Source organism: Cricetulus griseus, chromosome 8 (assembly GCF_003668045.3).
Source record: "Cricetulus griseus strain 17A/GY chromosome 8, alternate assembly CriGri-PICRH-1.0, whole genome shotgun sequence".
Classification (NCBI taxonomy): domain Eukaryota; kingdom Metazoa; phylum Chordata; class Mammalia; order Rodentia; family Cricetidae; genus Cricetulus; species Cricetulus griseus.
In genome coordinates this window covers 67,664,420-67,691,386 of record NC_048601.1, presented here as the reverse complement: position 1 = coordinate 67,691,386, position 26,967 = coordinate 67,664,420, and positions in this window count along the sequence as shown.

Here is a 26,967-nt window from a genome sequence, read left to right as displayed (position 1 = left end):
ATCTTACTAAAACTTAATATGCCATATTTTGTAGCTATCCGTGGGAGATCTGCCCTGTTCTGAATAGAAATAAAGTAGGAGTGGATGGAGGGGATGGCAAGCAAAAGGAGGGTGGGGAGGGTAAACTGCCATCAGTATGTAAAATAAATAAATAAATGTTTTTCAAAAAAGTAGATTGAAGAAAATATTTGACACTAAAGTTGGCAACTTTACAAAAGCAAATATAATGTTACAATTCAGTAAGATCTAAAGAATCAGAATATACACCATCTTTATTCTAATGAAATATAATATAAATTAATTTTTAGAAACCTGATATGAAACCATAGTCAAGTTATTATAATGGATTAAGACAAAATTTATTTTTCTTAATAAAGCCAGTTCATCAAGATCACTGCAAATCCCTCAGTGTTTATGTGTTCCACAGCAGTTCTTTAAAATGCAAAACAAAATATTTTGAACAAAATTTTTTCTCACAGTAATATGCAAGCCTACCATTTTCTTCATTTTTTAAAATTATGGGTGGTCAGTAGCTGTTACAAGGAGACTGTATGTACATGACTAAAGTTTCTAAAGGCTTGAAAACCATTCTCAACCATAACAGAACTTTCAGTAATTTCAAAAGATATGAATTATGTGTCATTTATCAGTTTACCACCAAGGAACTATAAAAATTATTCAGGTGTCTGAAAAGTTCCAGGCAATTAGAAACTTAATGATACTTCCAAATAATCGCTACCAAAAGAAAAAAATCATCAAAAAAGAAAAGGAAGAGAAAAAGCAAAACTAAAAACATCAAAATTTGTGGAAGCCAAGAAGAGCAATGAACAATGCATCCTGGAAAATTGATAGTCTCCCTATAAATTATGTTGCTATATATTCAAGAAGAGTCTCAATCATTTACATTTTAACTAGAAAAAATTAGGGAAATAGAAGCCAGTTAAAACAATGAGATAATAAATTAAATAAGATTGTGAGTTATTTAAAATTGAAAATTTTCAAATTATTCAAGGTCCATTGTTGACATACTTAAGGTTTTTATTTCATTTTGTTTTAGGTAGACTTACCAGAAAGAAAAAGCAAGTGAGACAAAGAAATAATGAATTCAATTTCAGGCATGAAACATAATAATAAGGGATATTTGAAATAAATGTGATAATTAAAGGAATAAAAATCAAACAACTTAAATGAAGAATTATTTACCTACAGAGAAACAAGCTACCAAACCTGATCAATGAAAAATTAACATCACTAACATTTTCATATAATAAATAGCAGAATATTTTTCTTAAATCATTTTCAAAGACGAAAATCTGATACCCAGATTGTGTCAGACTACTGATGACATAGAGAAGAAAGTATGAACACATGAAATATGGAAATATTACTGTAACAAGTCAAAATATCATTATATTAGTTTAAAATTTTTCACTGCAGTCACTCAGAATCACAGATCATCAATCATGTGAGGGAAGCACCTCCCTGCAAACGGCTATATTCTACTGTCATTATAACCAAAGATTTGTTTTCAAGAATTTACACACATTCTCCAATTAAATTAGTGAATCTGTGTAAATTCCTAAAATGAAACATCTATTGAACAGTGGATTTTGGCTATATACTTTAGGGAAAGAATCCAGATGGTCAGGATTGTATTGTGCCTCATTTTCAGCTTGGCTCAGTAGAGATGATTCAGTTAAGAGTACTGTTTGTCAATTCTCAACTTCATATGGAAAAACAAAAGACCCAGGATAGCCAGAACAGCCCTGAATAATAAAGGAACTTCTGGAGGCATCACTATCCCTGACTTGAAGCTCTATTACAGAGGTACAGTTCTGAAAACAGCATGGTATTGGCACAAAAATAGACAGATAGACCAATGGATTAGAGTTGAAAACCCCAATATTAACCCACACACCTACACAAACCTGATTTTGACAAAAACTAAATTTATATGATGCAATAAAGAAAGCATCTTCAACAAATGATGCTGGCAAAATTGGATGCTGGAATGTAGAAGACTGTAGATAGATCCATGTCTATCGCCATGCACAAAACTTACGTCCAAATGGATCAAAGACCTCAACATAAATCCAGACACACTGAACAAAAGCAAACAAATACAAATCAAATGCAAAAGCAGATAGATAAGTTTCCAGCACAGGTCTTTAATAAACATATTGATTATGATAATAGTCATCATACGAGTGATAAACATTTTTGTTACCTGACTGAGACCTTATGTCTGGCTTTTGTTCCACTGATGGTCTTCTAGACTCATCGGTTAAAATAAGAGACAACTGAGGTCAAAAGCCAGTATTCCAAATCAAATGTTGTACATAAGAAATACTAAAATATTGTTAAATAAATGTTAAATATTAATAAATTATAAAACTTCTTTTACTTGGTTGCCCGAGGTTTTAAGATACTTTCAGAAATATTTGCTTTTTTAATTTGCCAAAGCATTGAGAGTATGCCAAAGAGGGACTAAATATTTCTCTTGCCATTGCTCTAACAAAGGTTTTATTATGTTGGGGGCTTTGGTTCATTCTAGAAAAATCTAAATTAACTCCATTAGATGGTAATGAAACTTGACATACTGTGATTCAAATTTTTCTGGAGTTCATAACACAATATTTATGGGTTAACAATATGTGAAGAGCCTGGGAAGCTAGGCAGTATGTGGCAAAGTTCAAGCTCTACCTAAAACTTTGAGAGCGAAACTGAAGAAGCCATAGAGACTTCAGTGACTTGGAGGTGACTGATGAGGTACACCAGTTAGCTTGAAGAAACAGCTAAAGATGCTGGCTTTGTGGACTGAAGCCAGAACAATTCTAGGGCTGAAGAGGCCCATATCATTTGGTGCATACATCATACTATTGTGTTACCTAAATTACAGAAATATAAGAATGCATATAATTTTTGTTTTACTGGCTTCGTCTTGTTTGGTATCAACCTTCATTCCCATAGTCCATTCTTCTTTATTAGAAAGAGCTATTTGCCCCACTACATTACATCTGATGAATATGTAATTTACTGTTTGGATTTTTGTAGGGTATTAAGGGTTGAATTATCCTGGAGTCATAGATAAGATGTTGGATTTATATGGTTGAGCTTTGTTTGAGATATTGTTAAAACCATAGGGAGTCTTGAAGGCTGATTGAATGTATTTTGTGTTATGAAATGGTCATGAGTCTTTAGAAAAATAAGATTGAATGATGTGGTTTGTAACTTAAAGTTCCCACAAAGGTCATGTACAGAAATTTGAGTCCCCACTGCATGCTATTGGAAGGTGGTAGAAACTTTAGGAAAAGTGGAAGTTATAATCCAGCCCATCTAACATTCTATATGTAGTTGATATACAATAATGAAATATGTAAAATGAAAAGGGAAGTGAACACTATTGAAATTTAACATGAGATTTATATTGCAAATTAATTTTGAATACATAGGATTTTTAAAAAAAAATATGAAGACACTGCCAGGGAGAGGTGACGCCTGCCTTTAATCCCAGCACTCAGGTGGCAGAGGCAGGTGATTTCAAGGCTTGCCTGATCTACAAAGCTACACAGAGAAACCCTGTATCAAAAAACCAAAAAAAGTATGAATACTCCAACTGGTTCCTGTCAAAGTAAGAAGTTTATTATAATTTTAGAAAAGAATAATCTAATAGGTCAAAATCAATTGAAACACTTTTTCAAGGGTTTATACATTGGATTCAGAAGCAACATTAAACCCTTTTTAATTAAGAAAATCTAATTTTCTAAACCTTGTCACATATGATTTAATTGAGCTTTTTGCAAGAATGATATCATATGCCAAATATACTTTATTGTTTATCAAATCCCTTCTAATTACAAGGCAGTTCCTCTGTATTCAAAGCCAGAAATATAATTCATATTGCCTGCTGAGTCAATTCTAAATGGCTGTGCCATGTAGGATGCTTTCCTTTTATTAAGCAGGTGGTTACATTATATTAAGTAATTAATTTAAGTAAACAAACAAAAGAGCAACCAGTATGAAGTATATGGTGCTGGGACTGTCCTCCAAACTGAACTGACTAGATATGTTAAAGTCTTGGCATAATTGATTTTAGACATTATTTATCAGAGAGCACAGCATGTGACCCCTGAGAAAGGCAAATGTTGTAATTATTGTCATCCTAACAGATTTCTGGAACAGAACACTTATAAACATAAAATTGTCAGGAATATGAAGGCATTGCTGAAGAGCAAGGAATAATAGGGTTGAAAAAGTGAGGGGTTCCTAGAACTGACAAGACAGATTATCAATGATCTAGACTTCTCCTGAAAGTCAACTGGATCCCTCAATTGAAAAAAAAAATGTCTGTGGTTTTATAGTCAGCTCCACGGAGCCAACAAGGAAACACTAGAGAAAAAATCACTTATTGTAGGAAGCTAAAATCTGACAGCTGTCAGAGCTCACCCGGTTACACTACTGTGATCTGATCTAACTGTTGTGCTTTGGCCCGTCCCAGCACTTGATATTTTGAAAACAAATCTAACAAGATAAATACATAAAATATTAATCTGTTGGATATCCATCTGTTGTTGTTATTCAGTAATGAACCATTTAATAACTGTGAAATTTGTGAATGTTTTATGTTAAATAAAATCTATTAGAATGAAATGTTTTCTTTTAAAAATGTACTATATATATTAAAGTATTTTTCTTTCACTTACTGTATCTACTAAATCTGAAATTTTATTTTTATGTAAAGTATAGTTACATTGCTTTGCTCTCCCTCACTTTCCAAGCCCTACCTTCCCTTCCATACTTCCTCTAAAAGTCATGGTCTCTCCTTCTTTAATAATTATGGTCAAACACACACATTTAAATAAATAAACATATAAAATATAACATTATGAGTCCACTGAGTATTGCTTATATGAATGTGTGTTTAGGGCTAGATGTTTGTTAGTAAATAATTAGAAGGCTCTTAATTCAGTAGCTGTTCAAAGCAGAAACAGGCACACACACCTAAGCACTGAACCATAACCCTGGAATCCAATTGTGCAGAGGGAGGAGGGATGAGCAAAGAACCCACGATGGTGCTGCAGAAATAGTTGACCTGACCTAGTAAGAGCATGGAGATGCTAGTCATAATGCTGCAGAAACAGCATTGGACCAAACCAAGCCCTCTGAATGTGAGTGCCAGCTAGGAGGACAAGACAGTCTATGGGACCTCTAACAGTGGAGCCAGTCGTTAACCCTAGAGCACAAATGTACTTTGGGAGCCCACTCCCTATGGAGGGATACTATTGCAGCCCAGATACAGCAAGGAGAGCCTAGGCCCTTCCCCAAATGATATGACAGACATTTAAGGTCCCTGGTAGAGGGCCTCACTATCCCTGGGGAAAAGTTGGGGGATGGGTTTGGGAGTTTGGTGGGGAACATGGATGGATGGTAGGGCGAGGGAATGTGGATGGATGTGTAAATATGAGTAGTAATTAAGGAATTTAAAAATAAGTAAATAAAAAATATTTAGAAGGATCATCCTTGGGGAAGACTAATTCTCCCTCTCTCAAGAGCATTTGTTTTCCTGAAGTTCTTTATCTAGAGTTAGGGTCCTGAGAGATTTTTTACCCCATTCCTGTTGGTGTGTCAGTTGGTGATATAATTATTTAAATCTTGTTTAGGAAGCCATATTATGGATATTTCATTGGTATTACTGCCTTCCTTGTCATATTTTGAAGACAAATCTCCCAGAAGAACCTCATGGTCCTCTTGTTCTTGAAAGCTTTCTACCCCCTCGAGATTTTTCTTGATACTTCGGTGTATGCGTTGTGATGTAGATGTATCAGTTTTGAGGTAAATGGATAGATTTAGAAAATATAATATTGAGTGAAGTAATCCAGGCCCCTAAAAACAAATACCAAACATTCTCGCTCATCTCTGGGTCTTAGCTCCAAATGTTCATATGTGAGTAAATACCACAGAAAACATGTTAGTGAAAGGAAATAAAATCTGTGACAGAGGGATGTCTAGAGAAGGGAACAGAATGATGAAAATGATATGAATTTGAAAATGGGAAAGGAAGATGGTGCTTTAATTGCAAAGGGTAGAGGGATTACAATACAGAATTATGAAGATGGAGGAGGGATAGTTAATACTTGAAAAATAGGAAGTCATTATTTTACATTTACCTAGGTTTATAGATCATACACAAGTTTGTATGTATACATACACATGTTGTATAAATCAAGTTATGCTACATAAGGTGATAATGCTCCTCAAGAGTACAAGACTATCTAACAAACACTGAAGTAACAGAAATGAAAAATTTCTTTTGAGTTGTTGGTCAGGAGATTCAAAAGATTCCCTAAAAAACAGGATATTGCTGCCTCCAGAGGTTGAATGATAGACCCCCACTATTAAAGGCACCATACACTGCAGACATGTGTCTCAAAGAAATTGAGAAAAATATGACCAGATTTCATGATACAGGAAAGTATTTTTTTAGGTTTTCAGTGTAGTATAAGAATGATTTTTCAAGTATTTCCTCATTCTTTGTATTTTCTTGGAGTCTTTTGCTGCATCCACTTTTCATATCTACCTTTATAAATCTGAATCTTCTCTTTGTGTCTTTCAGGTAATTGGGCTAAAGGTTTGTCAATATTGTTGATTTCCCGAAAGAACTGCCTCTTTCCTTCATTGATACTTTGCATTGTTTCATTTGGGTATATTGTTGCTATTTTTTTATTTAACTGATTTCAGTTCTGAGCTAAGTTATTTCTTCCTGATTACTCTTTTTGGATATTATTTTTCCAAATATTTTAAATGTTTTGTTAACTTACTAATATGACATCTTACCGATTTTTGATAGAGTACTTACTCCTATGAATTTGCCTTTTGGAACCAATTGTATGTGTTTAGAAATAAAAATTATTTTTTAAAGAGCTTGAAGAAACACCAAGGCCAACAAAAGTACAAAAGCTAAATGAAGTAAATATATGACCCATATTGATCAGCAGACTTGACACTAAGTTTAAAAGAAATAGTTAATGATAAAAATACTATTACATCTGAACTGTAGTGCTATAAATGTCCAGTGTGGATAAAGTCAAATTTGAGTTGAAAAGAGAGGATTGAAACTCAGAATATAACTGAGTCTGGTGACATAGGTCCACACACAGTTTTTCTCAGAAATCATAATCATTCATATTTGTGTTTTATATACATAAGAGGCAGTAAGTAATTATAAATTGAAACATTGTGTTTGATTTACAGATAAACAGCTTGTACTGAAACATAATTTCAATGTTTTGGTATGTGGTAGATAATCTTCATTGTGAAGAAAGAACCTCACCTGAAAGTTGCTTGTGTGCATGGCCATGGAACTATTTTTCTTGGTTTATAATTGATGTAGACAAGTCCAGACAACTGTGGGCAGTATCATCCCCAAGAATTTTGGAATTAGACATATTAGAATTATACATGACTTAGCAATAGACCCATTAAAAGCTAAAAGGATCTGGAAAGATACACGGAAGACTCTAACAGATAATAAATGTAAGCTCAGAACACTATATTGAACTAAAATTTCAATCACTGTAGATGGAAAAAATAAGATGTTCCATCATAAATCAAACTGAAACAATATCTATCTACAAATCTATCCATAAAGAAGCTGCTAGAAGTAAAACTCCAACTAAGCAGGTTACCCACTCCTATGAAAATACAGTAAATACACAATTTTCCAGCACTAAAGTCAAAAGAATGGAAACACACACACACACACACACACACACACACATCCACCACAACCAATCCTCATCACCACTACCGCCACAATAAAATAATAGGAAGCAACAATCATTGATCATTGATTTCTCTCAATAACAGTAGTCTCCATTACCAAATATAAATAAGATGCAGACTTAGAGAATGGATGTGAAAATAGTATCCTTACTTCTGCTGTGTCCAAGAAACACATCTCAATATCAAGGACAGATACTATATTAGTATTAGGGGTTAAAAAATATTCTAAGCAAATGGACCTAAGAAGAAAGCTGGTGTATCCATGGTAATGTATAACTAAGTAGGCTTCAAGCAAAAACTAACTGAAAAAGACAGGGAAGATCACTATATACTCATCCAAGAAAAAAATCCACTACTAAGAAACATTTCAATCCTTAACATCTGTGCCCCAAACACAAACATTGACCCTCAAACACTGATAGTGGGAGATTCATTATACCATTCTCACCAATAACAGATCATCAGAACAAAATCTATACAGTGAAATGTTGCAACTAACTAATGTTATAACACAAATGGACATATCAGATATCTACAGAGGATTTCTGTCAAACACATAACAACACACTTTTTTTTCTAAGCATCTCCTGAAAGTTTCTCCAAAACTGACCATATACTTAGAAGCAACAGAGGTCTTAATATATAAAAGAAAATGGAAATATCACCCTGCATCCTATCTGGTGAACACAGATTAAAGCTGGTTATCAACATCAGCAGAAATAACAAAAGAATTTATGAATCATAGAATATGAAAAACACATGCTGAATGAAAATTTGATCAAGACAGAAATTAAGAAGAAGTTATCTAGAATGCCATGATGTTGAATACAAATAATTCCTACACTCATGTGACAAAATCATGGTTATTCTGAGGCAATTTCATAACAGTGAGCGCCTATATAATAAAATAAAATTTGAAAATATCTCTCACTAGTAACTTCAGAGCAAATCTGAAAGCTTTAGACGAAATCATGCCCAAAAGGAGTAGGCAGCATGAAATACTCAAACTCAGGTATGCTATCAGTAAAATAGAAGCAAGAAAATAATACAAAGAATCTGAGAAAGAAAGAGTTGGTTCTTTGTGAAAATCAAATAGACTTACCAACAATTATTAACTAAAAGGTGTAGAGAATACCCAAATTCACAAAAGTAGAAAATAAAAAGAGACACAATGACATATGCCACAGAGATAATATAAACACAGAGACAGATATTGGAATAAAGCTGAAGACCAGAAAAGCAAAGCAGGCAGTCACTACTTTTACCTCAGACAGAAATGGGTGGTCCTTTATTCAGGAATGCTCATAGTGCAGTGCTTCCCTGTCTGGAAACTAAATCTCACACAAGACCCTTTGCTTCCCCTTTTTATACTTCTCTAGTGCTGGGATTAAAGGCATGAGCTCTGTTATTATTTTAGACTGGTTATTCTTGTGTAGTCTTGGGTGTCCTTGACTAGCAGAGATCCATCTGCCTGTTTCCTGAGTCCTGGGATTAAAGATGCATGCAACCACTGTATGGCTTCTATGGATATATATATATATATATATATATAATATTATATATATATATATATAATATATCAGCACAGACATATGTCAAGGAAACCCAATTATCCTAAGAACACACTTTACAAACTAGAATTCCACCAAATTGGAAAACCTAAAGGAAATGGGTAATTTTCGGCATAAATGCCATTTACCAAAGTTAAATCAAGATCAGAGAAGCAATTTAAATAGACATCTACCCTCTAATTGTGGGGGACCGAATATGCCTGTTATGGAATATTCTGGTTCCAGGCCCTGGCCAACATAAACAGTGGTGGAGCCAGAGAGCTCCGAGTTGCCATTGTATTGTTAATTAACACCAGGCTGTAACTGTTTACCGTGGCCAAAGGTGTTATGCCTCCTAATTTGCATCTCTGTAGCTTAAAATCTGAATAGGCCCTCATCTGGGTGGAGGAGCTGGTGGTATGTGAGTTAGGACAGAAGGTTAGGAGTGAAGCGGAGAGAGAGGACAAAAAGAAATGGTTGCCTTGTAGTATTAGCAGGACCATTAAGAGACAACAGAAAAGATGGCTAATAAACAAATGGCTCCAGTTCCACAACATGGAACTGAGAGTTCTCTGAAGATGACAAGAAGCCTGTGTTTGGTCTTTATCACCATTTCATTCCACGAAGCATCCAGGTACACACACCCCCACTCAGGTAGAATCTCATGGCTGCCGTGATTTAAAGCTGAGACAAATTGGGCCATGACACCTAATGAAATACAAGTAGCCATTACAAGTATACAAACCAGGAAAAGCATAAGACCAGATTGTTTTAGCATAAAATTCTACCATATATTCAAAGCAGACTTGATGACAATACTTCTCAAATTATTCCACAAAATACAACAGAAACAGTTTTCCTAATGTATTTTATGAAAGCACAGTTACCCTGATACCAAAACCACAAAAATACTCAATGAAGAAAGATCATCACATACCAATTTGCCTCATGAATGTAGATGAAAAAATACTCAATAAAATCCTTATAACCCAACCAAGAACACATCAAAGCACTCATTCACCATAATCAAGCAGGCTTCATCCCAGAGATTTGAGGATAATATAATATATAAAGTCAGTAAATGTAATCCATCATATAAACAAAATGAAAGAAAAAAACATATTTATGTAATCAGACTCACAAAGGCCTTCGACAAAATACCAACAACCCTTTATGATAAAAATCTTCAGTGATTATGAATATAAGTGATATAACTAAACAAATGGCAGTTGACAGTAAGCCTATAGGCAATATCAAATAAAATGGAGAGAAACTAGAAGCAATTCTTCTAAAATCAGGAACAAGATATGGTTGTTTACCCTCTCAATTTCTATTCAATAATTGAATATTAGTAATTGAATTATTAGCCAGAGCACTAAGACTTGAAGGATATCAAGTCTTAGTTGTATCAAGTGATACAAGTTGGAAAAGAAGTATATCTATTTACAGGTGATAAGCTGATACACAGATGTGGCCCTAAAAATTTCATCAAGGAACTCCTACAGCTGATAAACACTTTCAAAAAAGTGGCTACATGCAAGATGGCAAATAGACTGGGAAAGAAAGAAGGTGAACAGCACCTTAAAAAATATCTTCACATATCTTAAAGCATATTTGCTAAAGAAAGTGGATGACTTGTATTATAAACCTTCAAGTTTTTGAACAAAGAAAATGCAAGAGATACCAAGAAGATGGAAAGATATCCCATGTTCATGGATTGGTAAAATCAACATTGTAAACTTATATGGTTAAAAAATGCAATCTGCAAACTCGGTGCAATCTCCATCAAAATTCCAACATAACTATTTAGAAACTTTGAAAGGGCAGTTCTCAACTTCATATGGAAAAACAAACAACAATAATCAGGATAGTTAAGACAATCCTGAATAATAAATGAGCTACTGAAAATCCCATTATTCCAAATTTCAAGTTGTACTACAGAAATTTGCTTATAAAAGTATGAACGGACACACACACACACATACACACACACACACACACACACACACACACACACACACACACACACACAGAGAGAGAGAGAGAGAGAGAGAGAGAGAGAGAGAGAGAGAGAGAGATCAATGGAATCAAATTGAAGAACTGTAAATAAATTCACATACATATAGATACCCAACTTTCAATAAATGAGACAGAAATACACACTGAAGAAAAAGACAGCATCTTCAACAAATGGAGCTGTTCAAATTGGATGTCTCCATGTAGAAAAATGCAAATAGATCCATAAGTATCACCCTGAAGAAAACTCACGTCCAAGTGGATCAAGGCTTTACCATAAAACCAGATACACTGAACATAGAGAAGAGAAAATGGGGAATATCCTTGAGTGCATTGACACAGGAGATGATTTTTCTGAACAGAATACTGTTAGTACACTAAGACCAAACATTAATAAATGGGACCTCATGAAGCTGAAAACTTCTTATAAGGCAAAGGACACCATTAAGGTTGTGGAAGAGAATGGGAAAATGTTTTTATCAAATCCACATCCTATCCAAAATATATAGACATTTCAAGAAATTACATATTAAGAAACAAATAATCTAATTTAAAAAAGGGGTACAGACCTAACCAGAGATTTCTCAGCTCAAATGGCTGAGAAATACTGAAAGAAATGTTCGCTATCCTTAAACATCAAGAAAACAAAAATCTAAACAACTTTGAGATTTCATCTTACACCTCACAGAATGTGGAATCAAAAACAGAATTGACAGCTCATGTTGAAGAGAAAGTGGAACAAGGCAAACACTCCTCCATTGTTCATAAGAATGCAAATTTTCAGAAAAATTGGAATTGATCTACACAAATATCCAGCTATCACAGTCTTATATACCCATATATACCCAGAGAACATGCATCCTGCAACAAGGACACTTGCTCAACCATGTTCATTGTGATTTTATTTATAATAGCTAGAAACTGGGAACAAACTAGATGTCTATCATCAAAAGAATGGTAAATGGGGTGCATTTACACATTGGAGTTACACTATGCTGTTAAAAATTACAACATGAAATTTGCAGGCTATTGCATGGAATTAAGAAAAAAATCATCCTGAGTGAGGTAACCCAGACCCAGAAACACAGTATGGTATGTATGGACCTATAAATATATAGATATAGCCATTAAGAAAACGATAAGAAAGTTATAATCTGTAGAACCAGAAAGGTTTTAAAAAGAAGAGGGGCTTAGAAGGGATACATTGATCTTCTGTGAGGGTGATATAAAATAAATCATACGGGAGGACTGGGGGCAGATGGCGACAGGGTTGCAGAGCCTAAGATGGGTTGTGAGACTGGGTGGACAGAGATAGTGTAAGAGAGATTGCAAGAATTGGGGGCCTTTGGTGGTGATGTGACAACCTTCTGCAGTAGAAGCTTCCTATAATTTTTGAAGATGTTTCTAATGAGGACTTTTAGTAATGGGGAATATGGAGTCTCAAATAGTCATGTCTTGTAGCCAGGTGTGGCTTTCTGTGGCCAGAATAGATCACATTCAATTTAGTTGTTGATCTAGGGGGGCAGGACCTGATTTAACTTAATGCCCCTTACAGAACAAAATACCCATACTCGACACTGCCTGGGTAATCAATAACAAGAGACCAGATATCCAAGAGACCTGGCATAAATCCACACATTACTAGATTAAAGGAAAACATCAATAGTTTATTCCTAATGATAGAACAATTATTATTATCAATAATTTGGTCTATTTATCAATACTCGCAATGGTAATACATACACTTGTGTCAAGCAATTACTTTTTCTGGAGTATATGAATACATTTACATAATTGCATTTTTATTTGAAAAGTTACTGGGTTTCAGCTGGGCGTTGGTGGCTTTTAGTCTTTAGTCCCAGCACTCGGGAGGCAGAGGCAGGCAGATCTCTGTGAGTTCGAGACCAGCCTGGTTTATAAGAGCTATTTCCAGGACAGTCTCCAAAGCCACAGAAAAACCCTGTCTCAAAAGAAACCAAAAAAAGTTGCTGGGTTTTTTGACATAACAGATAGTGAATTCACATGTAATGAAATTTTCAGCATGTTGTGAGTTCAGAATTATATTTTCTGTGTTATTTTCATCTCTCTCACTCTGAAATCTGCAGACACATATATAAGCATGTGAGTCTGTTTCCAAGAATTTTATTCCATTAATTCTTCCAATCTTCTTAGCTAAAGTCATATTTTATTTGTGGATGACATTCAGTTAATGTTATCTGTGAATATCCATAACTACACAAAGAAAGCAAGTACCTGTCACAAATCTATTAGAGGACAAGCACAGGTTTCTCATATTTAGACAACAAATTTGACAGCCCATAGCCCTTTGAAGAATGACCATTTTCTTGAATACCATCTTATCTGACATTTTTTTTTTCAATTAAGTAGTGTGGTAATCAGGTTTCTCTAGAGTGATAGAAATGATAGTATAAATGTATATGATAAGAGTGAATTCATTAGATTGACTGGCATGGCACTGGCTGAGTAGACCAACTACAATCACTGTCACTTTAAAGAGGCTGCAGAAGCAGGCCTTTGCTATAATGTATCCATGTCTATACATGGTATATTAAGAATATTTTCCTCATAGCATCTTGTGTACATAACTACTTGTTTCTATGACACTGATTGATCTATAGTTTTGAATTAATCAATGGTAAAATGGATTCTTTCTCTTGGCAGCTTCTATCACACACAATGTTTTATTTAAAAAAATAGAATATAAATCCTCACAGAGAAGATGTGCCCTTTATTTCTCAATAGTTCCATACTCTCCTTTGTTATGCTTTGTCTATCTCTTTAATTCTTGTTGTCTGTTCAGTGCCTGATGTCATTAAGCTTGCAATACATAATTCAAGCATTTACTTCTGTATTTTATGTATTATCAACCTCTTAGCATGGATAGCTTTCTACCACCTAATACATATAGAAGAAAAATTAGAGCAGGGTGTATTCTTTTCTCTCTAACTTCTATTAAAATAATAGTGCCTGCCCCAGGCAGGAAACCTTTTCTTCCATTCATTTTCCCACTAGAAACGCCAGCAGAATAATCATTTTTCTAACATTTAACAATCTCAAAAGCCATATCTCATTCACAGCTCAGAGTGTATTGGTGATATGTCTGTAGTGTGGTAACTAAATTATTTTTTTCTTTAACCTCATTTCAGTTTTTGCTTTTTATGGTTTTTAGTTTTATATGATTAGGCATAAGCACAAAATGTTATGACTGAAATATTTCACAAATAACTAACCCATTAATTTTAAGATTTACATTGTACCTTATAGAACAATGAAGTCACGTACAGTTCTATTCCATCATTTCCTTATCCAGTGTTTTGTGATGAATATGCCACCAACCTGTTAAACACTTATCATCCTCTTGGTTCTCATAAGTACAGTCATTGTGATGTGTTGAATTAACTTTCATTTTACTTAAAAATGGCTGTGAAATATAAGACCAGTGAAGCTGAAAATTGACAAAAATATAAGAAAGAAAATTCTTAAAGTGCTTCCTTTGAATGAATATATAAAAAATTGTCAATTTAATTATGGAGGAAATGAAGCCCTTTGCTAAGGTTACAGTGTATGTGCCAATCACTTCATACAGGGACTGTATCACCTCACATCCTAAAAGTTTCCTTTTTGAGAAATAGATTATGTTTATATAACTTTTTTTATTAAGAATAGCATTATAGTTATTTTTATTATTAGTTATTGTTGATATCTTGGTATGATTAATTTATACATAAACTCTCTCTCACAAGTGTATATATATATACACTTGTGAACACATGCATGTGTGTGGTATGTTTTGGGATGTTTGCGTGTATGCACATCAATGTGTATTTTGTGATTTCAAGAATTCACTATTATGGGGGTCTTGCATTGTATCCGTTGTTGAAATTTAGGGCTACTATGTGTATCTCACTGTGAATAATGAATATAAGTCCTTAGAAAGACCACCATCTTACACTGAATCTTTTTCAGTATTGATTAAAAGATTCTAATTTCAATAACTGAGGATGGAATGGAATATTGGAGATCCGGTCCCTAATTCCAATCCTGTACTACCTTTATGCTCCTTTACAGCCATTTCTTGGTCATCACTATGTGATGACCTTTGTACTATTTGGCAAAACTATCTCCTTCAACCCCAAAGCCAATAATGTTTTCAGGTTACATCTAAAGTCTATAGTAGATGTTCCCTGATTTTTTCTGTCCTCCATTCCTAATCTTTCCACCAATGTATCTGAAAAGTATTTGACTTTTGCCTGTGTTTGTACTGTTAGTATAAAAACTATGCAAAGTAGATATCACATAGGAATGCAGAATTTGGAGTAACGCAGTATCAAAGCATGACAAAAGGCAACTTGGGAGGGAAGGCTTTATTTCATCTTACAAGTTGCAGTCCATCATCCTGGGAATTCAAGGAACTCAAGACATGAACGAGAAGACATGGGCTAATGGAGAAACACTGCCTACTAGCTTTTAACTCATAATTTGATCAGTTTGAGTTCTTGTACACCAAAGGGCCACCTGCCCAGGACTGACATGACCCACTGTGAGTTATGCCCTCCCAAATCAATCAGTCATCAAGAAAATACCCAAAAGTCTTGACCACAAGCCAATATTATGGTAGTATTTTAAAAATTAAGATTCCCTCTTTCTAGGTATGTCTGGAGATCTGACAAAAACCAACAAGCACAAATGCATAAATAAAGATATATTTATAATTTCATACTTTCAAAAACATTCTATTGTAGTTGAAAAGGCTTTTACCTAAGACAATGCTTTGGAATTCTCCTTGTAAGCAATATGCACTCTTAAGGATCAACAATACAAATTAGAGTGGTTGTTTCTGGATGTTAGGTAGAAATGGAGGTTGATTTTTTTTTTATAACATTCAGGGTATCTGCCAATTTTTGTAATCTAAGAACTCCCCAGATTCTTCAGATGACTGGACTCTAAAGACGTTCAAGCTTATGTACAGCAGACACACTTCTATGTCCTTCACAGTATCTGGGGCAGCTTATGACTTCTTACATGGTTTTATAATCTTTGGCACTATAAATAACAAGTAACATAAATTCCAAACTCATTGTAGGTACAAATAATAATAAAAATAGCCACTATTTTATAAAACCTCAGTGTTTTTCTTCAAGATGGCTTGAATCATTTTTCCCAGACAGGAAATCCAAATAACCCCAAATAAAGTTAGTTTCTCCTTACAAGACTGATATTATTCAAGCTAAATTGTATATCAACCATGTGTTTCAGACAGAGAGAGAGAGGGGGGGCGGAAGAGAGAGAGGAAGAGAAAAAGTATTGTATTTCATTTAAAACACTCAAAAACAGGATCAATGTAACCAGAGACAGAATAGTCCAGTACCTCTCTCCTATCTTCTGGAAAATATATGAATGGCAGTTTGTGCTTAAACTTTTGTCAGAATTCTCTTTGCACTGTTGTCTTTATGTCTGTGATATTAATATTGCTTCTAATAAATCTCTTGCCCCAAAGTACTGTTTCTCACAGAGTCCCTTTGTATTCCAAACCTGAAACCTTTTACTTTTTCCAGAGATGTTGATAAGATTGGTTGCTTCTGAATCATGGTGATCCTTTCTGAGAACTCATGAACAATACGGCTATCAGCACTAGGCGCTTTTGAATATGGTGGTGAGTTCTGGATGTTCCCAAGCTCTCTCACATACAACCAACTGATCTACACTGACTCACAATCTTTCTGTGCTGTCATTTTGCTTATGACTTTTTCCTATTTGGACTAAAACATACTGTCAGGTCTGCTTCATAAATTAAATCTCATATTACTTTCATTCTCTTCATGTTATAGAAACTATCTCAGCACAGGCTAAATTACCAAAAAATTTAACAAACATATAATCCAACAAATACCTAAGTGATCTATGTATCTCCAGTCTTCTTCTTCCCACAGTGTTTTCTGACCATTTAAGACAGAGTTAGCAAGCTACAGGCATCTAATAATTTAAAATTAATTATTAGTTTATTATGTGACACTTAAAGCTTCGTAGAGAGGGGCCTTTTATTTAGGCTTCAAGAATTAGGAACTGGTTTGTGCTGTGACACCTGAATAAAGGTTCCCAGTCATTGCAACACATGGTTCAAACAACACTGACAAATACACCAATGCCACCACCTCCTTCTCATCAATTTACCCTCCTTCTTTTTTTCTTCTTCATAATATTTATATATTTATTTATTTATTGGAGGTGTAGTGTGTGTGTGTGTGTGTGTGTGTGTGTGTGTGTGTGTGTGTGTGTGTGTGTGTGTGTGTGTGTGAGTGTATATGTAGAGGACAAATTGTAAGTGCTGTTCCCCTTCTCCCACCATGTCAGTCCAAAAATAACTCCTCTGTCACCAGAATGAGGCTGTTTCAGTCACAATACTTTTGAATCTCCAGTACTTCTGGTATAACCTGTCTCCAGTATTTGTTGTGATGCATTTGTCTGGGACATTGTTCTAGCTTTAGCATCTAGTAATTTTACTTAACTCATTTTCCTCCTCGCTTAGCTGTTCACTTCTCTACTTCCAAGTTTGGAGTTCAGATATTGTTTTGTCAGATAGTGTTATTTCTGGATTCTTCCAAGTGGAGAATCGTTGTTTTTTTTCTATTAAAAACCAATGGTAAATAGTGCAGTTCACATAAAGATTTGCTGCATAGAAAGCAAAATTTTACAAAGATTGAAAGTATCATTACCTTCCAGGCACCCAGGACAAGGCTAGGGCAGGCATATTTCCATACTGCCAACCATTGTCCCACATGTACTCTGAAGAGTACCACTCTTTCCTTAAAATAGCATTTATCAATAACTTTAAAATTTTTATTTAAATATCATCCAACTATCCAGAAATACATACACAACTATTTTCAATGTTCTTTTTAATTTAACATTTTACATTTATTGTACATTAATGAAAACACATAAATCTTTATTAAAATACTCTGACAGGCTTACATTGACTTTACCATTAACTATTGCACATTGGAAATAATTCAGAATCAGCTGGGAAGAAAGTCTAGACTAGAATGGTTTATATACATGTGTGTTGAGGATTTTTCTGACTTCCATAAAGGGTATTGAAAAATCTATCCTGAAGGATGGTGCCTGGATAATACTTCAGTTTGAGGCCCTGGCTGTAGAAGAGATGAAGATGTTCCCTGTTCACTAAACATGCAAACATTTATGTCTCCACTCTTGACTGTGGTTATGGCATGACTGTGTTTCAAACTTGTGTTTTGATTCTACTGAAATGACAGGCAATGATTTAAAATTATAAGTTCAGAGAGGCCCTTCCCCCTTAATATGGTTACACTGTATGAGAATTAGTTTGATTTCATTTAACTTTCAATTCACGTCTCTATGTGTGCTGGCAAGTTTCATATGAACTTGACATCAGCTAGAGTCTTTTTTTTTTTTTTTTGAGATAGACCTCCCTCTACAAAGCCTACAGGCAACCCTGTGGGGCATTTTCTGGAATGATGATTGATATTAAGGGCCCAGCTCATAGCAAGCAGCACAATAGAAAAGCAGACTGAGCAAGACATGAGAAGCAAGTCAATGGACATCATTCCTCCATGGATTTGCATCTTTCTCTACCTTCCTACCATGCTTGATTTCCTGACTTATTTCCCTCAGTAATGGGCTAAAATCCCTTTACTTTCTATGTTGTATTTGCTTTCTTGCTTGCTTTGCTTTATTTTTTTAAATCACAGCAATAGAAAAATTATATAAGATGCCATCCCTTCATTTTTCTGATATATTCAGATAATTAGATCTTTTGTGTGAATTTCGAGAATAATAATATAAATAGATAAGTCTGTCATTATAACGCTAATATATGATGCAAATCCACACAGTAAGAGCTTATGGCGACCTTTCTTTCTAGTCTAAGATAGTATTTGTAACCTCTGTGTTGTATAATTACTATAGATATAGATATTAATTTTGATATGAGTTACCAAGTCTCACTTCTTCCAAGGGAGAGAAACTAAGCCTCATGGAGAGAGAGAGAGAGAGAGAGAGAGAGAGAGAGAGAGAGAGAGAGAGAGAGAGAGAGACAGAGAGAGACAGAGACAGAGAGACAGAGAGACAGAGAGAGAATATTTGTCAATATGGTCCTTCAATTTTATAGAGCTCACTGAGATATTTACTTGTCAATAATGGTGTGGATGTTCCTTTTTATTATTCTCTATCTAGCACATTAGTAGGCATTAGGTGATTAGTTCCTATGGAATAAATTATTCTGACCATCATACTTTATTTTTCTTAATATTGTCATACTTCATCACACACGGTTGCATAATATTAGCCACTATGAATATTAGGGGGAAACTTAGCTTATACTTTGAAATCATGGATTTAAAAAATGATTAAATATCTGAATCTTTTTAATTAATTAAATTAATTAATTAAAATCTAATTAATTAAAATCTGAATTATATGGGCATGTAATAGTAATTTTTAAACTTTCAAACACTATTGCTTTTCAGGTCTGCAGACTTAGTAAAACTATCATATCATGAAGTCTTAAGGACATTAACACTGTTTGCTGTCTGTGTGGCTTAAAATTGGGAAATGATGCAGCTTAGAATAGGTTAATTACCCTTATCTGAAGCTGTTTCCTCATCTTTGAAGAATCAGAAATAGGCATATTTCATATGATTATTCAAGTACTAAATACATTAAGGTATATCATACTCTTGGAAGACAAATGCATAACTAAATGTTTTGTTGTTATTATTAGATATGTTTTAAGAATTAAATGAACAAGTAATAAGCTACAACCTTTATATTTTAGAGTTATGTAAGTGTCCAATTTCAAAGTAATGTCTCCTTCTCAAAACGCGATTTTACAATCATGGAAATCAGTTTTTAAAAAAGGAGTATCAACATAAAGATTTTTATACCTTCAATGTCTTTAGTTATGTAGTCAAAACCTTCTTCCCTTTCTTAATACATCAAGTTTTAAATTGTCCAATTTTTCTAGGTAGAATATGGAAAATAAAGGTTACTTTCTAAAGATTCATGTGTGGATACAGTTTTGCTTCTTTGCACATATATCGAAGCCAAAAGTGAATCTGGTTTGATGTTGCTGAGTTTGAGGTGAAGATATCACCTTGTTCATAGCAGGTTGTTTATGTAGCCTTATGCAGATGGAGAATTCCAGGTTGCCAACAGATTGCTATGTTCATTATTTTGAGGTAAGTATATACAAAACTGAAGCTAAGTAGAATTCTAGATTACTAAGCTTCCCCCATACTTGCCTGCGTTCATAACTATACACTGCTACTAACTAACTCACTCTGCTGGAACCTATATTAATTACATTTTTAGGCTAGACTGCTAATGAACTAAAATTAATTTTCAACAAAACAAAACAAATATCCACTAAATAACATTCTACTGGAATAACAGTTTGGAAATGAAATAGTCTGTAAATGTCCATGTGATAAAAGTATGCTCTCCATATTGTGGAGAACTTGTGGAAAGGTGTAGAAGTGTGGTCTGGTGTGGTGTATTGATGGTATTAGAGATATGAACTTAAGGGCGGTTGTGGAACTCTGGCTTTCTTTTGCTATATTCTTCTTAGTATACACAAAATAAATATTTTAGTCTGCTACATACACTTTGCATGATTCCATCCCATGCTCAACCCAACCCCAACCCCAGAGGCCTAAAGTCAAGCAACAGTAGGATATAGCTTAGTGGTGTAGGACTCCATGTGGCTTGGCTTTGTACACACATATTTCTGAACAATACACCTAGAAATCTAGGAATCTCTACTGCATCAAGCTTCACACTCTGTTAATTATTCTCCTCCCCTTGATAATTATAAAACTTAGGTAGGTTCCAGCTTTGGCTACACAAACAATAAGACAAAACTGTCCTGAAATGATTGTCCAGGGATAACACTCTGTGTACTATTTTATGGATAAAATCTGTATCTTCCTATTAAATGCAAAGTATAAAATTGTGTTCTGTATAATAAACATTTTATGTTTTATACTTTGATTACCTAAGATATTTTTATACCAAGAGAATATTGACAAATGCAATATAAAAACAAATTTCAAAGAAATTCCAATGTGAATTCTGGAAGGGAAATACAACATCCCAAGCACACTAGATAATTCTGACCCATCAGGAAGACCTAAGTACAACAGAAAATATCAATTTTTGTCTTCAAAGCAGATACAGATTTTCAACAGAAGAGTTTTTAACTTCCCCCTTTGTGTGTATGTACATAATGCTATTGTGGTAAACATAATATGACAAGCTGAAAGCAATTAAGTGTAAAACAATGATGTTTATTTGTAAAAGAAGTAACTATAACTGATCAATGAATAATCTAAATCATATTTCTGTATATGATAGGTAGAATGAAAATAATTTTAGAAAATATTACGCATGACTCTAAAGAATATTTAAGCAAAGAAGAAATGCAAATTGCTAGTCATCTATTTAGTCAATGCTCTGAGTAATTACGTATTTCAATCAATATTCATAATATGATGAATTTATCACTATTATATTATTTCAGGAATAAAAACCAGGTTAAGAAAAGGCTAAATCATTTGCCAAGTTCTCATAATACTAAAGCCTGGATCTAAACCTAGACCCTACCCTAAATTTTATGCTGTGCATGCTCTCAAAAAGTGAGACAAAGGCTACAGCAGTTCCTCCACTTGGCACAATTTTGTTTTCTCAAGACTTGCATTTGAATGAATGAACTTCACTCATTAACATTCGAGTCTTTAAAAACATTTCTTGCAGGCCTTTTGCAACATTCTGTGAGTTGTCCTGTAAATAGCAATTGCCATCTCATCATTTTCCTTTACTAAAAACTTTCTATAAGTGGTAGTTAAAAGCCTAAACTTTGCCGGGCGTTGGTGAGGCACGCCTTTAATCCCAGCACTCAGGAGGCAGAGGCAGATGGATCTCTGTGAGTTCCAGGCCAGCCTGGTCTCCAGAAAGAGTGCCAGGATAGGCTCCAAAGCTGCACAGAGAAACCTGGTCTTGAAACACCAAAAGAAAAACAAAACAAAACAAAACACAAAACAACAACAACAAAAAAGCCTAAACTTCTAGTTTTGCATTCAGGTCCATTGGTGGTGTTGATCTATTCTTTCTACTATTTCTGTATTCATTCTGATATCTTCTATCCAGTTGTTCCTTCTTTCTATGTGTTTCAGTAGCTTTATGACTTTAAATGAAATCAAGAGTTTCCCCCACAAAGTAAAGCATCGAACTACTTTCTTGCTTTCCTATAAAACTTATGCCACTGAGAACCCCAAAAGAACTTGTGCTAGGTAGGATCATAGCCAACTATGAAAATACTTTCATTGGTATTACTATAGCTGTACTAATTTTATGTTGTAATGCGAATAATAAATGACCCAGATATGAATATTGGAGTTCAAGCTTCAAGCTGAAGATAAGAAAAGCAAAGCAGCCATGCCACTAGTTTTTACCTCCACCTCAGTCTAAAATGGCTGATCTTTTCTGCCAGAGTTTTCCACCAAGACTCAGACTGTTACCTCTCCTCAACATGGATGGAGACTAAATATCAGACTGTAGCCTGATACACTGGCATTTATATACCAGGGCTGATTTTAAAGGCATGAGGCCCAATTCTCTCTTATAGATTAATTCTTGTGTAGGCCTGGGTGGACTTGAAGTCAAAATATCCATCTGCCTCTGTCTCTTGAGATCTGGGCTAAAAGGTATATACCACCACGGCCTAGCTTTTATGACTAGTTAGTATGGCTGTTTAAAGACATGTATTACCATTGCCTGACTGCCTAACCTCTGTAGTTTGTGGCTGGCTTTGCATCCTAAACCCTCAAACAGATTTATTAAACCATAAATAATATATCACCACATCATGTGATGTTTGTTTTCTAGCCTCAATGGAAGTTGAACTCCATTTATTCATTCACAACTTAATTAAAACCAGTACAGGGTTAGGAATTTGGTAAACATTTGTTATATCAGTAAATATGGTTAAAAGCCTGGGAGCCAGAAAAAAATAAAATTCACTAGAAGATGATCATGATAGCTCTTTTTAGCTACACTTGTACAGGGTGATTAAAGATACATTAGTGGGAAATGACTTTCATTTTTCTTTTTTATTTAAATTAGAAACAATCTTCTTTTACATGTCAATCCCAGTTCCTTCTCCCTCTCCTCCCCTGCTCCCCACAGAACCCATATCCCATTCCTTTTCTGCTCCCCAGGTAGGGTAAGTGTTTCCATGGGGGAACTTCAAAGTCAGTCATATCATTTGGGTCAGGGCCTAGACCCTCCTCCGTGTGTCTAAGTTGAGAGAGTATCACTCTATGTGGAATGAGATCCCAAAGTCCATTCTTTTGCTAGGGATAAATACTAATCTACTACCAGAGGCCCCATAGATTGCTGAGGACTCCTCACTGATACCCATGTTCAGGGGGTCTGGATCAGTCCTATTCTGGTTACCCACCTGTCAGTCTGTGTTCCATGAGTTTCCCCTTGTTTAGTTCAGCTGTTTGTGTGGGTTTTTGTAACCTGGTCTTGCCCCATTCCTTTTTGGTCTATTCTTCAGTTCCTGCCTCCAACTACTTGCCATGTTTGATTTCCTATTTTGGCTTCTGTCAGTGATGTAATATGAGCAGTACAGTTAAGCCAAATGAAATGTTTCCTTTCCAATTTGCTTTTTTCTCAGCATTTCATTACAGAAATTTAGATCAAAGGATAATATCTTGTTATCTGTTCTTTTGTTTCTTATATACTTAGTTAAGTCTCTTGTTCCAAACCAGAAGGTTCATATCATAGATCTTCCTCCAGACTGAACAAGAACCATTAGGAAACTGTCAAATGTACATGGACTCTGAGATACAAATTAGAGAATACAGTGAAAATCCTGGGAGGCCTGAGGGCAACTTTAACAATGGAGATAGTAGAGGCAATTGGAATCATTTAGAAGAAAAAAAATATGTGTAAGTCCTGGTAATAGATTGTGGAAGTGGGTACTGGATGGTTACATAGTAGAATTCATGCATTCTATAAATAATTCAGATTTCATCTGAATAAGCATTTCAATGAAAACAATTGTGGCCATTTTCTGAAAATATGCATTAATGGTTCTTTGAGATTCTTAATATCTTCTCTTTTAAACATTTATTATTTCTGGTGTGGTTACAGGCAGAAATCTCTAAGGTAGTTTATTTTTTCAGATGAGTTTTCAAAAGACATAATTCTTTGTTTCTTACTTTTCTGCAATTTTCATTCTCTGAATTGAAAACCAAGGTGTGTAATGTTTTACAAGAAGTTTAATACAGCCTAGCTGCTTCAGTATCCTGTAGTCATGGAAATATGCATTTTTTTAAATGATGCCTTCACATTCATTCTTAGATTGTAAGCCATCTATAGAAAGCCACTATTGTCCTTTAAAAACAGTTCAGTCTGTTGGTCTTTGCTTCTATTTGTAATATTCTGTCATTCTGACTTTAGCACACTGCCCATTGGCTTCATATTGAAATCCTTGTCTATAGTTCAGTCACCTACTGTGATAACTTCTGGCTCATGGCTTAGAATCTTAAGAAGATTCTGTTTGAATATCCTTTCACAGATTTTCATGGAACAAAGATAGGGAAGCACTTATTACAATATTGTATTTCTTAGATGTGTCAATTCAGTTTGGGCCATTAACAAGAGCTTACACAGCTTATTTTTGTCATCATAATACTAAAAATCACATTCTTCCCTGGAAATGTGAGATGCTAATTGGACAGGAAATGCTCAAACTTCTGTGTTAACTACACATTGCAGGTGAAGCACACATGTGAAAATCTCTGATATGCAAATTATCATCTAATCTCACACTCTCTAGCATAAAGCCTCTTCCATTATACAGCATGGCAGTTAAGTCCCATAGTCTTTTTGCCTTACCCTGTTTTCTCTCCGGAAACTATATTCTCCAGAAAAGAGGAGAAACATAAGGCATATGTCTCAGGTGCTTTCTGACACGATTTTTACCCTTTTTGGCTAGTGGAGACTAGTGCTTTTTGTGTTAGTAGTCAAGAAGATATTAAGGCATTTACATAGAAGATAACAAATGCCAATAAAGTAGCTAAAGGCTAGCCCAAAATACATTGTGATTAGCAAATGGACCTAAAACATTCCAATTTCTTCAGAATTTAAGATTCAAAGAAATATTTTGGGTTGCAAGTTGGCCTAACATATTAATAAATTAATAAGATTTGAAAATATTATCTGTGACATGTAGGACATTATAACCTATTTAGAGAATAGGCCTCTCTCTATATTGTTCTCAACAGTATAGACTAATTAATGTTATGGCAATTTGCTAATGCTTATTTTAATACAATCTTTATAACTATAATTGTATTTGTTAAATTGATCTTATACATAGTTTAATAAATATAGTGATATAAGCATTTATATTCAAAGCCAATGAGAAACAAGTAAAGGTACTATCAGAAAGCATTTAATTTATTGAAACAATGCATACTTATGAGAGCAGATGATATATCACCTTTTATTGTAAGAGTATATCACAATTTGTAATTAATTTTTTATCAGTTAATGCTTTGCAGCTAAGAAAACTAACTAACTGGGAACTATTCCTCAATTCAGATAACGAATTATGTGTTTAGTGATGCATTGAAATATCTGGAACATTATATATATATATATATATATATATATATATATATATATATATATGCAAAGATTTAGTTATAATAGAAGGGCATCTGGGAAATGATAAAATGTAATGCTTCCCTTTATAAGTGAACGATGTGTATAAAGAAAATTAGTATGGGTAATAAATGTAAGACATGTGGGTTGATAACTTCCATATAAGGTAGAGACATACAGGTTTACATAGGGACTGTATTAAGTTTCTGAGTGTCCACAGTTATCTTCCTTGCAATTGAGTTTTACTTTTGTTATTTTAATTAGTTTTGTTCATTCATCTTTCATCTATCACATTCCAAATACAGATTCCTCTTCTTCCCAGTCCCTCGTTTCCACCTCCCCTCTTAGCAATATCCACTTCTCTGTTTCCTTTCAGAAATTTCAGCATTCGCAGGGATTCAACGAAACACAGCATAACAGTTTATAATAAGACAAGGCACAAACTCGCACATCAAGGCTGGAAATGGCCGCCTAGTTGAAGGAAAAGGGTACCAAAAGCAAACAAAAGAGTCAGAGGCAGTTCCCCCTCCCATGCTGAGAGTCCCACAAGGACATCAAGCTACACAACCTTAACATATACGCAAAGGACAGCTCAAACCTATGCAGACTCCCTGGCTGTTGGTGTATGCTCTGTTTTAATTCAGTGCCCCAATTTCCATTATTATTTTTCATTTCAAATTCTCACTCTAAAAACTGAACAAGAAAAGAAAAGCATTAAAATGCATTTTTCTTGAGATTATATGGGTATTTATCTTTGGGGGGGAGATAAAAAATAAAAGGATACCATATTACATAAATATTTCCCTTATTAGCTAAAAGCTTAGCAGATGAGTGCCAAAGAAGTTGAAATTGAGAGATAAATATGTTTTTCTTTCCTTTGGAA